This window comes from Lycium barbarum, chromosome 4 (assembly GCF_019175385.1).
Source record: "Lycium barbarum isolate Lr01 chromosome 4, ASM1917538v2, whole genome shotgun sequence".
NCBI classification, from domain to species: Eukaryota; Viridiplantae; Streptophyta; class Magnoliopsida; order Solanales; family Solanaceae; genus Lycium; species Lycium barbarum.
The window spans coordinates 146,004,259-146,020,798 of NC_083340.1; the positions used below are offsets into that span (position 1 = coordinate 146,004,259).

General features: G+C 34.3%; 1 long non-coding RNA gene across 6 annotated transcripts; it reads left to right on the forward strand.

The window, feature by feature from the left end:
• Window positions 1–557: 557 nt before the first annotated feature.
• On the forward strand, window positions 558–10,845 carry LOC132636870 (uncharacterized). Of its 6 annotated transcripts, XR_009581481.1 has the most exons (4): window positions 558–5,228; window positions 6,025–6,075; window positions 6,887–7,707; window positions 9,518–10,845. It is a non-coding gene; the product is annotated as an uncharacterized LOC132636870 (long non-coding RNA). The 6 variants fall into 6 exon arrangements; XR_009581476.1 differs by having other exon boundaries at window positions 558–7,173; window positions 7,620–7,707; XR_009581477.1 differs by having other exon boundaries at window positions 558–7,168; window positions 7,620–7,707.
• The last annotated feature ends 5,695 nt before the right edge of the window (window positions 10,846–16,540 follow it).

Sequence of the window (16,540 nt, forward strand, 5' to 3'; positions counted from 1 at the left end):
ACACCTAATTTTGGCTCGACGTGCTTAAAATTAACGTTTTGGGGGGCCCTGATTCGTTAAAGAGCACGAAATACATTTTTTTACACATTTTTACATTTTTTTCAACAATTTATTGATGATTATCCTTTTTTAGGAATTTTCTCAATTTATTGTCATTTTTTTTGAAGAATCATTATTTTGCACATGTATAGCACAATACTACCATTTTCGTGCAATTAATAATTGTTTCTTAATTTTATAGCAATACATTTTCATATCTTGCACATTAATATTTATATTTTATACTTACGTTATTATTTACACATGTATTAATTAATTATTATTTTAGTACAGTCCGACAGTGTAGAGAAAATTGGAGCAATTAATTTTTAAAAGCGGAGCAAGAATTCGATCAAGTAAAGGTCTTATCACTTTTTAAAAAAAAAGTTGATTGAGGTGATGTGTTGGGGACAAAGGGGTATGGCTTCATTATTTTTTGGGCAAAAAAAAGAAGTGTTTGTTTATATTATAAGAAAAGGGTGGGGTTAATTTAATTATTGGAGACACACACACCACACTTGAACACTCAGATTTTTTCCTCTCTTCTAAAACCTAAAACATTTTTTCCTCTCTCTCTCCTCACTCCTCTCACTTCACGCCGCCACCACCCAAAACCTCCATCTCTATCATTGTCACTTTCATTTTTTTTTTAAAAACCAGATCTCCCTCACAGCCGACCACCACCGTCTCCACCACCAGCCCACTACACCCTCCGTTCTCCAACGCCCCGCTGCCCCACTTCATCTCTTTCTCTCTCTCTTCCCGTCGCCGTCGACAGCCGCCGCCCCTCTACACTGGAGCTTTGAGCTCCGGTGAACTCCGACACACCCAAAAACAGGTTCGAATCTTCCTCTTTCGGCTTAGTTCTTGACGCTCTTTTTGCTCCTTCAGCTCTTGTTCGCCAAAATATAGCAAGTCCTCCATGGAATTTGTTCCTTACCTCGGGCAGATTCGAAATTAAAATGGGGAGTTCAGATCCCAAACTTGTTGACTTGCTACCTTGCCTGCAATGCTAGATGAGCCTACTGTCTCGTTTGTGGATTGTTGCTGAATTAAAATGAACAAATACTACTAATTGAGTTACTGTCTTAAAATAGTTGCTGCATTTGAGACATATTTGGTGAGTTTGGCTATCATTTTTAAGGCAAAAGAGTGACTGCCCATGATGGTAATTAAATATACTTTTGAGTATTTTACTATGAACAAAACTTTTTAGCTGAGGCTTGAGGCTTTGCCAATTCTTTATTTATTTTGCATTCCTTTTTTGTAGCTTTGAGCTTTAAATCATGAAATAATCGTATGGATTAATGGATCCTAAGTTAATTAATCAACGTGTCTGGTGTACTTTTGTCAAAGGAAGAATCTTTCTAGTTAGATATCTTGGAATGCTGGATTTTGTTTTGATTATATAATGATTACTCCTTTTGTTGTTCATCCTTGGAACAGATATCCAAATGAACCTCCATCGTGTAGACAGTACATTTGCCTGAGTCATCGAATTTTGTCCACGCGATGGCGGTTTCTTTGGATTTCTCTCAGCATTCGTCCGTCTCAATCTTTATTATGTCTTTGCATTCCTCGGTGTTTGCCAAGATTTTAATGTTGTAAATAGTTGTGCTGAATGTATCTAATTTGCATATGCAATGTTGAATAACAGTAATGCTGCATTCTTGGTTGATTGGGGTTGTTTTAAATGTATGTTGCATAGCTCAAAATATTTGATCTTAGGCATGCACTTGTTTCTCTTAAGTATTAACTCTTGTAGAGAATAATTTTAAGTTTCTTCCTGTGTTTTGTTTAAAGTTTTATTTCATTTGGTCCTTGCAATGATGATAGAACAGACAGGGACATCAGCATCTTCTGGGGATGATGAATGGCCGATGAAGAAATTTTCGTCGATTTCCAAGGCCTTTCATGTACAAAGACGGGTTTTTATTTTAAGTTTATTCATTACTTTTTTTTTTTTTTAATTCATCCGATAATTATTTATTCTCTTACTAACATTTTTATTAAGTCTCATGCAGGCATCCGGAGTTACTTTTGAAGATGACACTCAAAAGAAGTTCAAATAGCTTTTTAAACTCTTTGTTTATATTTTTTTTTTACATTCTTAAATTATGCAAGCATAAAATATAGTGAAACTTTACTTTTTTAGGGTGCAGGTTGGTGGTATTCATTTATGATCTGCTTATGTGATTTAAATTTTATGTGTTTTAGATAAATTAACATTAGACAGTTATTATTTTTCGTAGCTAATATTCTTATAGTTATCACGTTTCGCTAGAGTTTTAATTTAGTAGCTTAGCACACTTAAGTAAATAAATAGGGTGATTTGCCTCAATATTTAGGTTTTAAAATGTACTCTCATAATTAATTGATTAGGTGTACATACTTGACTAGTTAATTTAGTTAACTCACCTTGCGTGCAGAATAATTTCATGTCCGTTCCTTATACCTTTTCACATACTCAAGCTCTTAAGTTGCAGATAACCTTTTTAAATAATTTTTTATATCACATATGTTTAAATCTGTTTTTTTTTTCATTCAGAAGAAAATCGTTCATTGTTAAGTAAATACCTTTATAATATATTCATTTAAAGCTAAAAATTTTAGTCACTGTAATTGCGCACTTTATTTACTTGTAAATTATCACGTAATGCGTATTTTTATACATATGTAAATACTTACACCTTTTACTACATAGACATTCATGTTAGTTATTCTTAGTCTAAATTCTATTAATTTTTGTAAATAAGAATCAACCCTTCACATCCCTCGTATAGTTAAATTGGTCCAGCCGGGAACCACATTTGTGGATTCTGAAGGATGCCTAACACCTTCCCTTCGGAATAATTTGAACCCTTACCTAAAATCTCACTTATTTTCGTAGACCATGTTAAGCTGCATATATTAATAATTTATAGGTACCCTAGTATACCTTAAATGCTAGGTGGCGACTCTGTACATAATTATTTTCGAGTTCCATAAGTTGTGCTTTGTTTAGCCTTGGTAAAAATGAGGTGCAACACCATCTGAGTTGATCTTCACAAAACTAATGGATGGTTTGAGCCACCTAACCATTATATTTCTCTTACTGATGATGTTGCTTCCCATAAGCTGGACAATATTCTCCCAGTTAGGATTCAATTTAACATTGACAAATTAAGTCCCAACTAGGTGAGTTAATGTCTCGGCAATGTGACTAATACACCTTCTGATGTTATGAGATTCTTTTCCATACTTGCTCCACATCTTGCTTTCCATAACTGATGCAAATCAAGAAGCTATATTGGGCTTTTGTTATTTAGGGCGTCAATAACAAGCTCTTGTGAACCCAAGAATTGGTATGTGGACTTGTCTTCAAATTCAAGAAGCCCAAGGATGATTTCAAGCCCAAGAAGCCAAGTTAAAATTATTTCCTTCTTAAATTAGGATTAGTTATTTTCCTTGTTCTAGTAGGTTTTACTTTCCCCTTTCCTTATAGAATAGGGATTTTACTTTCCTTGTTTTTAGCTACTTCCTTGCTAGAGTAGAATAGGGATTTGTAGTCATCAAAGAAGAGACCCTAGGCCTATATAAAGGGTTCTTATTCTTTGTTAAACACTATTCACGTTTTTAGCATAAACCTAAATTTTGCAATAGGGTTATTCTCTCTATTTCTTGTTTTTTATCCTTGTTTTTGGTTCCAAGCAAGGTGGTGATAGTCTTTACCTTATTTTCAGTTGCGTGTGGTGTTTCTTTATCACGTTAATTGATTTCAAGTAGTGACTTAGGAACTTTATTTGTTCTTGATCATTCAAGAACGCGTTTCTTGATTAAAATTCGTTCTACTTCATACCCAGAACCTTAATTTTCTTTCCATCGTTTTGCCCTCAATACTTACTTGATTTAAACCATTCAATAGTTATTTTTATAGTTCAAATCGTCATCTTTCACATAGTTTTTGAATCACTTTAATCCTACGCCTACAACTTGAGATATATCCGTTTCTTGAATCTGCCCATCAAACTGCTTCAAGAACAAGATCCCGGTCGATTGGTTCTTTGTTAACTCGAAGAATCACATCAATAACTCCCACACTGCCACAATTGGTAAACATTTCATAAGGAATGCTAAGACAGGATTTTTAGTTTTCCAAGTCCACCAATATTTAAGTAATAGCCTCAGTGGTATGTTGCAATAAGGTATACCAACTGGACCACATAGAACTGCCCATTTATTCTTGGCAAAATCTCCAGAACACATCAGGTGTTCAATATCTTCTTCCTTTGGATTCTTGCAGCAGCAGCATCTAGAAGGTGCATAAATTCTCATCTTGGCAAGCCTAGCATCCGTAGGGATTTTGTCCCTTATAGCTCTCCACAAAATGAAATTCATTTTAAAAGGTACCTTCTTGTTCCAAGTCATAGTGTCAACCCAACATTTGAGTCTTTTCTGTCTCAATAGATGCCAGGCAGAGGCTACTGAGAATTGACCTCTCTGTTCAGGTGACCAAATAGTCGTATCATCCTTGTCAAATTGAAGAATTGTTTTCTTTGCATAAATGTGACTCATTATATGGTTAGGTAAATGAACATCCCAACCCTCCAATGCCATTGTCCATTAATCAGCACCTCTGATTGTTATATCCCGTATTTTTGTACATTCGGATAATTCAAGAAAATCGCGGGAAGTTAAGGACGAGGTTATATTTTGATTTTTGTTTAGCACACAAGTTGCTTAAGAAAATTTTGATGTGAAAATGTTAAGAAAGGTTAGGGGTAAAAAGGAAAATTCGCAAGATGACTCATAGAAATATGGAGGAAGGCTAAGGGCAAATTTGGAATTTGGAGAATAATTTTTCATGAATTACAAAAAAAAAAAAAAGTTGGGCTTGAATAATAGGCCAAGGTGGCCGGCCAAGGTAATGGGCCAAGGCCCATATGGGAGTTCAATATATGTAATTAAAAGATGACAAATTCATCTTTGACACAAGAACAATCAAGAAACTTGGAGAGAAAAAAGACCCTCCCATTTTCGGCCAAGGAGACCAAAATTGAAGATCAAAAATCTTGATAAAAAAAATTATTTCTTCTAATATTCCTACTAATTCAAGGGCCCTCTTTAACGTGGTATAATTATTGGAGCAAGAAAAACATCTATTCTTGCAAGGAGCAACTTTAGCCAAGAAAGAAGATAAGTGGAAAAAGGTAAGATTTAATCTTCTTTTATATGTTATGGAAAGGTTTGTGTATGTTGTAGTATGTAGAAATGAATGAAATTCATGAAAACATGGAAGTTGTGTGGTGGCCGTGTGTGTGGGTGTTGGCCGTGTATGTATTGTAATGTGTAGGGATGATGAACTAATTTTATCTAGTATTTTGGTTGTTGTTGTCATGAATCCTATGATGAAAATGAAAGTTTAATGATTCTAGTGAAGTTGTAATGGTTGGAGAGTTGTTTTAGAAGTTAATGTGATTTGAATATAGCCTTCTTGTAATTATGGAAAACAATGTTGTTAGTGTGTGAATTGTTGGTGTAGTTCATGAATTTGAAAGGAAGAAATGTGTTGTTATTGTTCTTGTTGAATTTGGAAGGTTTCGGATGGAATGGCATATTGGTTGGATTATTGTGAATATTGTGCGGATTGTTTGAAGCGTTCTTGAACATTGTTTGAATGGCTTCGGATTAGTACCTGAAGGTGTGAGTAAATATGAATTAAATATAAGTGAAACGCCGTTGAAGTTTGTAGAAAGAAGTTGCTAATGCTAGTATGCGTTTTGAACTGATTGTGGATATTGTTAGAATAATTGTTGGTATTGTTGTTGATATTTTGGCCGAGTTAAATTCTCGGATTTGTTGTTGTATGTTTGGCCGAGTTGAATTCTCGGGGATGTTGCATTTACAGGGGAAATGCTATCGAAATTTCTATAGATAAAGTGTTGGTTTAGAATTGGACTCTTAAGTGTTATGGCTAATGTTTGGTATATATGAATATTGTTGTAGATATTGCGAAGCCAAAGACTTAAGTTCGGATTAGCATAGAAACCGGGCAAGGTATGTAAGGCTTACCCTTTCTTTCTTTTGGCATGATCTTTATGGAACGAACAAATGACGTATATGTATGATTGCAAAGAAATTCCTATTCTTAGAGCCACTAGGATGGCTAATGTCCTTGATTTCCATAAGCTGTTTCATATGATTTTGATGCGCATCTATGTTGTCCGAAGATCTACTTGATATGTTTCCGAATTGGCATTCGAGAGATAAGCGACTTGGCTAATGTCTTGATTTTCAAATGATAGCACGTCTGACTATTCCGTTAAGTCTTTGATACACTTTGATATGTACATATGATTCCAAAGGCTATATTTGATTTGATCCATACGATATCCGAAAGATACTTGATATGATTATTGCTTCGATTTTCCAAAAATGGCTTCTGAAATGTTCGTAGAAGGTTTTGTACTTCAAACGCTCATAACTTTCTCATACTAAGTCGGATTGACCCGAAACTTGTTTCGGAGCCTTCGGGTGTCGGAAAGTATACGTGTCCATCGAGTCTTAGAACTGACACATTATGATATATGGATCGGGCCGTATTAACACATTATGATATATGGATCAGGCCGTACGTTCCACGGCATTATATTAACACATTATGATATATGGATCAGGCCGTACGTTCCACGACATTATATTAACACATTATGATATATGGATCAGGCCGTACGTTCCACGACATTATATTGATACATGACTTTCATTTTTGATTTATGCTGATGACATACATGATTTCCGTTTTGAAAAGGCAAGTGCTTTGATATTTTTAAAGATCATGTTTGATTCTGGTAAATCTCTGTTTCAGTTATGATCCTCAAGTGTCAATTTGCGCACCTATCTATCGAGTCTTGATTTATATGCATATAGTTTCTCACGACTCTGTTCGTGCAAGCCTCAATATGTCTATTCATCGAGTCCCAGGCCGGGTATGTTATCGTGCGCACCCTGCTGCATTGTTCACCAAGTCCCTCACTAGAGGGTCGGGTACGGTATATGCATATGATGATGTGATGAGATGATGATATGTTATGATGGCCAGGAGGGCATATGATGATGTGATTCACCGAGTCCCTCACTAGAGGGCCAGGTACGGTATGTATATATGTATACGCATGATGATATGATGGCATACTGATATGATGATATGACTTCACTTACCGAGTCCCTCACTAGAGGGTCGGGTACGATATATATATATGATATATGATATATGATATATGATATTGGCATGCATGGCTCTATTCACCGAGTCCCTCACTAGAGGGCCGGGTACGGTATATGTATACATGTATTCATGATGACATAATGACATGATTCCATTCACCGAGTTCCATAATGGGCCGGGTACGGTATGTGATATGAAAATGTTTGATTCTGATCCGTACTACACAGGTACAGTGTTTTCCTTATTATGACACTTAACTTCCGGAATCTCTATTTCAGTTATGATCTTTCCAGTTGTATTTCATGCCTTACATACTCAGTACATATTCCGTACTAACCCTCTCTTCTTCGGGGGCTGTGTTTCATACCCGCAGGTACAGACGTTCGTGTGAGTGACCCGACAGCTTAGGCTATCTATTTTGCTGCCTTGGAGTGCTCCCTTGTTCTGGAGCTCATATTTTGGTACAGACTCTTCCGTTATATATATGTATGTGTATATTCAGGGGTACGACGGGGCCCTATCCCGTCATATGTTTCTGTTGTGTTTGTTAGAGGCCTGTAGACATATATGTGGGTCATGGGTCGCTATTGTTCGGTTATGTTTGTGATTTGCGTCTAAGCGGTCCTATTTGCTATGACAGCCTTAACGGCTTGTATGTATATATACTTATGTATATGCTTTGGACGATATGTTCTACGACAGCCTTGGCGGCTCCTATATGATGTGTTTGATATGTGTGACCGCTTAAGATAACATCTGCCCTTAATATCTGTAATAATTAATATATGTTGGATATGGATAAGTCGTTGATATGCTGATTTGGTAAGTAAGTGTGTATGGGTGTCCAGCTCGGGCACTAGTCACGGCCCACGGGGTTGGGTCGTGACACTGATAACTTGACATCCCTTGGAATTTTATCTTCTGGTAGAAAGTTCCACAGAGCCCCAATGCCTATCCAGTTGTCATACCATAGGGAAAGCTCTCCTTTGCCAATCTTCTACTGGATATGATGATCCATTAAATTTTTAACTTTGTACATGGCATTCCAAGAGTGAGAGTTCCCAGAATACCATCTTTTTTTCATGGGGTGGATTCTTTGACAATATTTTGCCAACACAAACTCACCCCATAAAGATCTATTAGTCCTTATGTTCCACCATTGCTTCACAATGAAAGAAGCACAAGTATCTTTAAGTCTTCTAAAAGCTGCTCCTCTTTCATCATATGGATAGCATAATTTTTCCCAAGAAGCCCAGTGACGCTTCTTTACTTCATCTGTTCTTCCCCACAAGAATTTGTTTAACGTTTTCTCCAACTGATTTAAAACTCCTACTGAACGTTAGATTGCTGCAAACATGTGTATTGGCGTTGAAAGTAATACATGTCTGATCAACACTGCTCTCCCTCCTACTGATAGAAATTTTGATTGCCATCCCCATATTCTGCTTAGTATTTTACTCATCATAACTGAGAAAATGGCAGTAGATTTTTTTCCCTCATAAAGTGGACAACCAAGGTATTTGATAGGAAAATTCTTTTGCACTATCCCTATAATCTCCTTAATCCTTATTATAGCTTGATGTTGCTCCTTATTAGACAAAGATACATTGTATTTGTGCTTATTCACCATCTGTCCTGAGACTTTTTCATAAGTATTGAGTGTCTCCATCAACATAGTAATTGATTTCCTGTATCCACTGGAAAATAATATTATGTCATCAGCAAAAGCTAAATGATTGATATTAGGACTTTTTTTTATTCATACTAAAACCAGTGAATTCAGGTTTGGTGTTTGAAGAGTTTAGTTTCATAGAAAGGAATTCACCACAAATGACAAATAAAGAAGGGGAAATGGGATCTCCTTGTCTCAGGACTCTTTCAGATTTAAAGAAATCATGTCTAATTCCATTAACAAGGAGAGAGTACCAATTACTTAAAATATGCATATAGATCATGTCTATCCAAATTTCACAAAATCCCAACCTTCTCATCAGTTTACATAAATAAGACCAGGATACCCTATCATATGCTTTGGCCATGTCTAACTTAAGGACAACATTGTCTCCCACATTTGGTTTTCCCATGTCTTGGATGATTTCTTGTGCTAAAAGAACATTTTCAGTGATAGATCTGCCTTTTATAAAACCACTTTGGTTACAACTGATAAGAGATGGTAAAATTTTGCTCAATCTGGAGTTCAATACTTTAGAAAAGATTTTACTAACAACATTACATAGACTTGCTCAATTTTCCCCTGTTTTATTTGTGCAGTTTTCTAACAGAGAGGAGGAATATATCAAATACTTCAAATTTCTAAACATCTGGACTGACCATCCTCAATTTCAAGAGGTCGATAAGGCGGTATGGGAAGAAGAAGTTACAGGGAATCCCATGTGGGTACTTCACTAAAAACTGAAGAAGACTGCTTCTCACTTAAGCAAATGGTCTAAGGAAACATATGAGGACATTTATAATGAACCTAAGAGATTTAGAAAAGGATAGCATCATTTTGGAAAAAAACGCTCCAGGATGATTATACTCCAAATAACAGGGAAATCCTGGCTAAGGCTCATGCTAATTACGTTCATTACCTCAAGATTCAAGAAGCTATTTTGAGACAAAAAGCTAGAGTAAGATGGTTGGAGGATGGAGGTGCAAATACAGCATACTTCCACAAGGTGATCAAAGACAGAAGGAGATAAATATGCATTAACAAAATCATGGATGAGAATCAACAGTGGGTAGAAGGAAATAATGAAGTGGCAGAGGCAGGAGTGAGATATTTCAAAGGAATTTTCAGTCAGATTGCTGAGTATAATAACTTCTCAAATTTGAGCAGCATAGACAATATAATATCTGACGACACCAACAACTCCTTGATTGAATTTCCTGCTGAAGAGGAAATTAGGTGCAATCTAATGACAATGGATCCTAAAAGTGCCGCTGGGCCAGATGGATTCACAGCTAAGTTCTTCCAGGTTTGCTAGGATATCATTGGTACTGATATCACCAAAGCATTACATGCATTTTTTTGTGGTGCTAGTTTACCTAAATGACTAACTCACACCTGCATTGCTATGATCCCTAAAGTTAACTCTCCTCATCAAAATACAAAATACATATTACTTAACACCAAAAAAGGATCAAAGCAGTCAGCTATCATCAGAAATGAATTTGCTCTTCATCTTCTTCAATCTGAAATTTTAGGATTCCATCAAATTCAAGATTCGATGACGCTCTAACCTTTAGAGGTAGGAAAGTAGCTTCAGCAAAGATAGAAAAAGTTTTGCATTCTTCTCTCCATGTTGGCAAGGAGGTCAGTAGTACAGTTGCCTTCTCTAAAAATGTGTTTAAAAACAAAATTTTCAGCTCCAGCCACATTAAATATCTCGATCTGTTTGATTTGCCAGGGTGGGAGCTTCTCATTGAGAATATTGATAACCAGAAGAAAATCAGACTTGACTATCACATTAAGTAAGCCAACATCCAATCACATGTTCACACCTTTCAACATTGCCTTGGCTTCAACAATGTTGTTACTATACTGCCTATAAAGTATGCAAAGGCCTGAATCATAGATCCTAAGTGATCCCTGATTATACCACCACCACCTGCTAATCCTGAATTTCCCTTACTGTAACTATCCACATTGAGTTTCACCAGTACTGAGAAGGTTTAAATTAAAAAATTGCACGAGACTGAACGACTGGTTTCAGCTTCTCCACCATTATCACATTTTTCTAGGCAAGAGTTGGGGAGGTGTAGATCAGGAAATTGAGTCTTAAAGGATCACATAGATGAGATTGTTAACTTGCTGAATGATATACCAAAGTTGACATCCTTTTGTCTTCAAATCTGACATCATTTGGACTTTGAGACTGACAAAACGTTGAAACATGGTAATCGACCCCTTGAATAGACAATTTGATAATATCCACTCAATTTTTATAATCATAATGTCTATTGTATAAGTAATACAATATTCTTACATAAATTTTCAATTATAGATAAACCGTTACATGTTTTTTCTGATTATTGTTTGAAAGAAGCAATTAAATCCGGAAAATGATTGATTGAATGTTTGGTTATGATTATAACGTGATGTTCCAACTGAATATTGAAAAGTTAGGGGAAGAAGATGGATTTTACGCATTGAAGTGTTTGGAAAGAAACAAAGTGTTATTATGATGAGTTGTATTGACAAATTACACAATATTAGTTGTCATCATTTCTTTAATTCCTTGCTTAAGGGTTATATTATGGTGTCTAATCACTTGTTAAGCAATTTTTTTTAAAAAAAAATTATCAAAGCAACTCCGTATTTAGTAGAAGGAAAAGGTTTAAATTTACTTCTTTTCGTTGTACTTTGGATTTAGTCATGCCTTTGTTGTCGCCAATTATTTCGTATTTGTTCTTACTATTACTTAATGGAGCTCCCGCAGGGATTGGTTGGACTCCACATATCAAAATTAGATACTTCTAAAAAAAGTCTAGATTCAAGTTGGAGCTTCGTTAAAAATCAAGGGTAAAAACAAGATAATTTACTAAAGGCGTGAATATGAATTGATCCAAGGTATTAAGACATGATAATTTGAGCAATTTCATAGAAAATCTGATTGATATTTTTAGCCATTTTCCTTCCATTAAATCACAATAAAGTTAGCAGTATAGCGAGTTCGGACTTTATTGTGTTCTATTAGATATTCTTTATTCTCCTTTTAATTCTGCTATAAATATATTATTATAAGATCTCCTTAAAAGAAGCCCTCACCATGAAAGTGGGCCTATTTATGGGCCCCAAACCAACAATATGGATAAGTTGGAACCAATTGAAGATCCATGTTTAATATGTGGCATTCTAATCCATAACAAGAAAATTTGGCCATGCAACTTTCCAAACACACCCCACAATGCTTTGAATGAAAGGATGAAAATGATACTATAATCATTAATATGGGAAGAAAAATATCTGTTAAGGTTACGTCGCATGAAAGCAAATTACGTGGCATATAGTATATTGATTTTGCCTATTTGATTTTCCCAATGAAAGCTAATCAGGTTTAGCATTATTGAGAGAGTCACTTTCATAGGAAGATTATAATGATAATAATTTATATTTGTGCTAATGACACTTTATAAAGCCACGAATCTGTTTTTTTGGCTTTTAGTCAATGATAAAACCAAAAATTAGATTTTTTTTATTGAGTCCATCTTTAGATGATTTATTTCTTAAGAGTTAAGTCCCAAAAGAAAGGGGAAAACAAAAAAGAAGTTGGAGTGATTGGAGTTGATTTATTATTTTAAATACATATCGAATTTGAGGTGATGGGAGTTTGACGTTGACTTCGACCTTGTATATTAATATATGAAAAGAGGAGGAGATAATCATTTGTATCAACCCAAATGAGACTAGCACATGTTTAAAGCCTTACATATGATCATCTTGATCTTTCTATGTGTTTAATCTTACATAAATAATATAGACTTCTACCTTGTACATTAATATATGAAGGAGGTGGACATAATCATTTATCCCCACCTAGATAAGAAATGCACATGTTTAACCTGTTACATAATGTTATCTGAATTTTCTATATAATTTACATGAATGATATTGTACACTTAATAGAGTGTCATAGCAAGTTTTTTTTATATCGTATTTTAATTTTCGAGATGTTGTTCGTGATTTAGCTTTGGAGTAGGATGGAACAACAATTTTTTCTTGTTTAGAGCATTGTGCGAGTAAATATGCAGTGCCTATACCAAGTTTAACGAAAAGAAAATATTTGTAATTTGCCTAATCCTCAAAGTAGAGATTGTAATATTATTCGACAGAAAAATGAAAGCAGATTTAATGATATTATCAAAATAATATGGATTGCTCTCACTAAAACTATAGTTTGCGCTTCAATTATTATCTCTTGCCGGAGGATAAGAATATCTATCACGTATTATATCTTTCAGCATCATCAGACACTTAATACTCTAACTATAGTAATGTGAAAGCAAGTGGATGGAGATATTGACACCTACATATAGCCTTTACATAGACCATGTTTTTAAATAAAATAGATTAATAAAAGAAGAAAATTAATACCTTGTTGACAAAAATGCAAGAGCAGTCTTTGTCTAGGGTTGAAAATCATTTAGCATTGTATCAATCAAGCACAAAATTAATTTTTTTTAAGAGCTACGCGTGAGGAAAGACTTTCTATAAAGATGATAGGAATTTTTTTTGGTTATGGGTCTAAGTGAATGGGACATGAAACAAATACTAGGATAGCGTAAACAAGTGGTTAAATGTTGTTAGCTTGTTGGCCGCCTTGCAATAATTTTTACTTTCCACTTTGAGCCAGAATTGCCTATCACTGTCAGCTTCCTTGAATTTAAACACAAAAAGTACTTTATTAAAGTTAAATTTTTTATACATTGACATTTGTAAAAAAGAATTTTACAATATCAAATCACATTATAAAATATTAATACAAGTAATAATTTGAAATTTGTAATCTAGAGAAGAGGAAGTCACAGACTCAAAATGGAGATAGTGTAAAATTTACATTTACAATATTTTAGTGTATATAAGCCATTAATGCTTCTTCAGTGTTTACCTATTTTGAAAAGTATTCAATTCAACTTTCAATATTAGTTAGAAATTACGCAATGTGGTCCAACTAAAAAAAGACAAAAAAAAAAAATAACTATGCTATAAGCACGGTGGACGAATAACGAAAACAATACAGAAATTGAAAGGTAGGTACAGTATTCAACTTGAAAAATTAATAAGGTGGATATCGTTGTTGGACTTGTTTTGAATAATGACTCACACTTTTGACAAAAAGACCATTGCTTTGCTTGTTGGAGCTGTCTTCTTCCTTTATAAAAAATTAAAAAAAAAAAAAAACTTTTCATTGGATTTTTTTTCTTCTTTTCTCTCTTTCTTCTTCAATTTGCTTGTTTAAGCTACCTTTGGATAATGGATGGTAGGGCGTTGCACGGGAGAATTAGAGGCAAATCCAGAACTAAAGTTTATGGGATTTGAGTTTACTACCCAAGGCATAGCTCCTTTGATTATTGGGTTCATAATTAATTAAATATTTCTACATATTTAATAAATTTTCTAATATAAATATAGCTAGGGTCTAAGTAAAAGGTTCGAATCACTACCTAATATTGTATCCCTAGTTCGTGGAGAAATTGATGTACGTCGTACCTTGTTTATTACTATAAGTACAATCACATCTCCTCTCTTGGACACCCACAACATTGGCTTTTTTTTTAGAGAATTCCGCTCTTGTATCATAGAATCTGTAGCTCGATAGTTTATCGGGTTGATTTATTTATCCTTTTAGTATGTATCTTCTTTCACACAATAGCTATTTAGTCTATGCATGATTCCTGGGATGAAAGTTATTTCTGCTTGAAGCATATATATATATATATATATATATATATATAATTAAGATTTTTTGTATAATAATAGCGTAATCGTGTTTCACACTCATTAATTCAAGTTCTTGAGTTTGTTTTGGTTTTCGTGATAATTTATTTACTTATTGAGTTTTAGAATAAATGTATGATTAATCTAAATTCACATTGTGCTGAGTTAATTAAAAGTGAACTTCATTTTATCTAAAATTCCTTCATTTTCTATTTTGATCGGATTTGAACTTAAAACGTGCGTCAAACAGAGGCGGATTCACGTTCAAGTGAGGGTGTTCACCCGAACACCCTCGGCAAAAAATTACAGTGTATATATAGGGTAAATTTTCTGTATTTATGTGCATATATTAACTTTTGAACACCCTCAGTAAAAAATTACAGTGTATATTTAACTTTTTCTTTTTTCCGAACACCCTGAATGAAAATCCTGAATCCGCCACTGGCGTCAAAGGTACCACGATCCCTAGCGGTGGCTTTTGATGTAGATTAAAATGATAAATTTCATCCCTTGTACGTCTTACATTCTTAAAGATTCAGATAGGGACCATTATGTTTGCTTGTTCTTTCTTCTTTTGCTTTTTTGTTGCTAGAGAGCTTATAGGAATGGACCTAAAAGGAAAGAACAAAGGAGGAGGAATAAATAAAAAAGATAAGAGAGGAAGGTAGAAAAGGCATGGTGAAATAATTGGAATGGCGTTAGTCTTTGTTTCTTCCAAGTTATGTTATACCTAACAACTTTTAAAAGGGATAGTAGTTCGTTTGGACCCTTTATTAGTAGTAAATCATGCTTTTAATCCTTCTCATATTCGACAGTCTCTCTACCTTCCAAGGTAAAGGTAAGGTCTGCATAGACTTTATCCTCTCCAGATCCCACATTGTGGAATTTCACTGAGTATGTTGTTGTTGTCATATTCGAAGAAGCATATATAATTTTTAATTACTTAAAATTTGTGTTATTAATCCTTATATGTTGAAAAGATATTATATTTCGAAATATTGTTAGAATTATACTATTATTAAATATGATTAACAGTACAAGTTTTACATAATGCATGGTAATTAGCGACAGAATAATTGTTAATCATGGTAAATTTGTGATTATTCACAAGCAAAGGGATCAAAAGTGCATGTTTTAATTATTTAAAGGTCAAATATGCTTAGTCATATATTACAAATGCAAGTGTACGTTTTTTTTTTCTTTCTTTTTTTCCTCATGGATACGGCCGTGTCCGGTATCCGTATAGGAGCCCGATTAAATTCGGATCCGCACACATAGGGCCCATTCGGCAGATGGGCTTCTTACCAAGGATTTTTCCATACCGAAGATTCAAACCCAAGACCTCTAATTAAAGGAGGATCAACATCATCCGTTGTACTACATCCTTTGGTGGTGTATGCTTCGATATCCTGTGATAAATTGTTGTCTTTGTAAAATTAATACCACTTTCCATGCCATATATTGTTGAATAATCAATAAAACGTTCAAAAATACAATTAGTTCAGTACGTGACACTTGTTCAGATTTCAGTTTGGAGGAAAAAAAGGCGTAAATTTCAACAGATTAACTACCTGTTGTTGCTATATCTACAATAGCATTTCAACTTTAGCTCAAAAGTTTTGCAATTGGTTACAGGAGTAATATTTTCCAGCAAGAGAGCTATATTTGTTTACGTGTTGGGCATAATTTAATAACTTTGGTCCATATCATATATTCATATTAAATTTTTACTTAATATGTATAACTAATTATTTAAAACGGAATAAATGCATAACCTCAAAATCCTAATTCCGCATCTGAATATCATATGTTTAAACATGAGAAATATTTATCTCAGTGCCCCTTCATCTAAT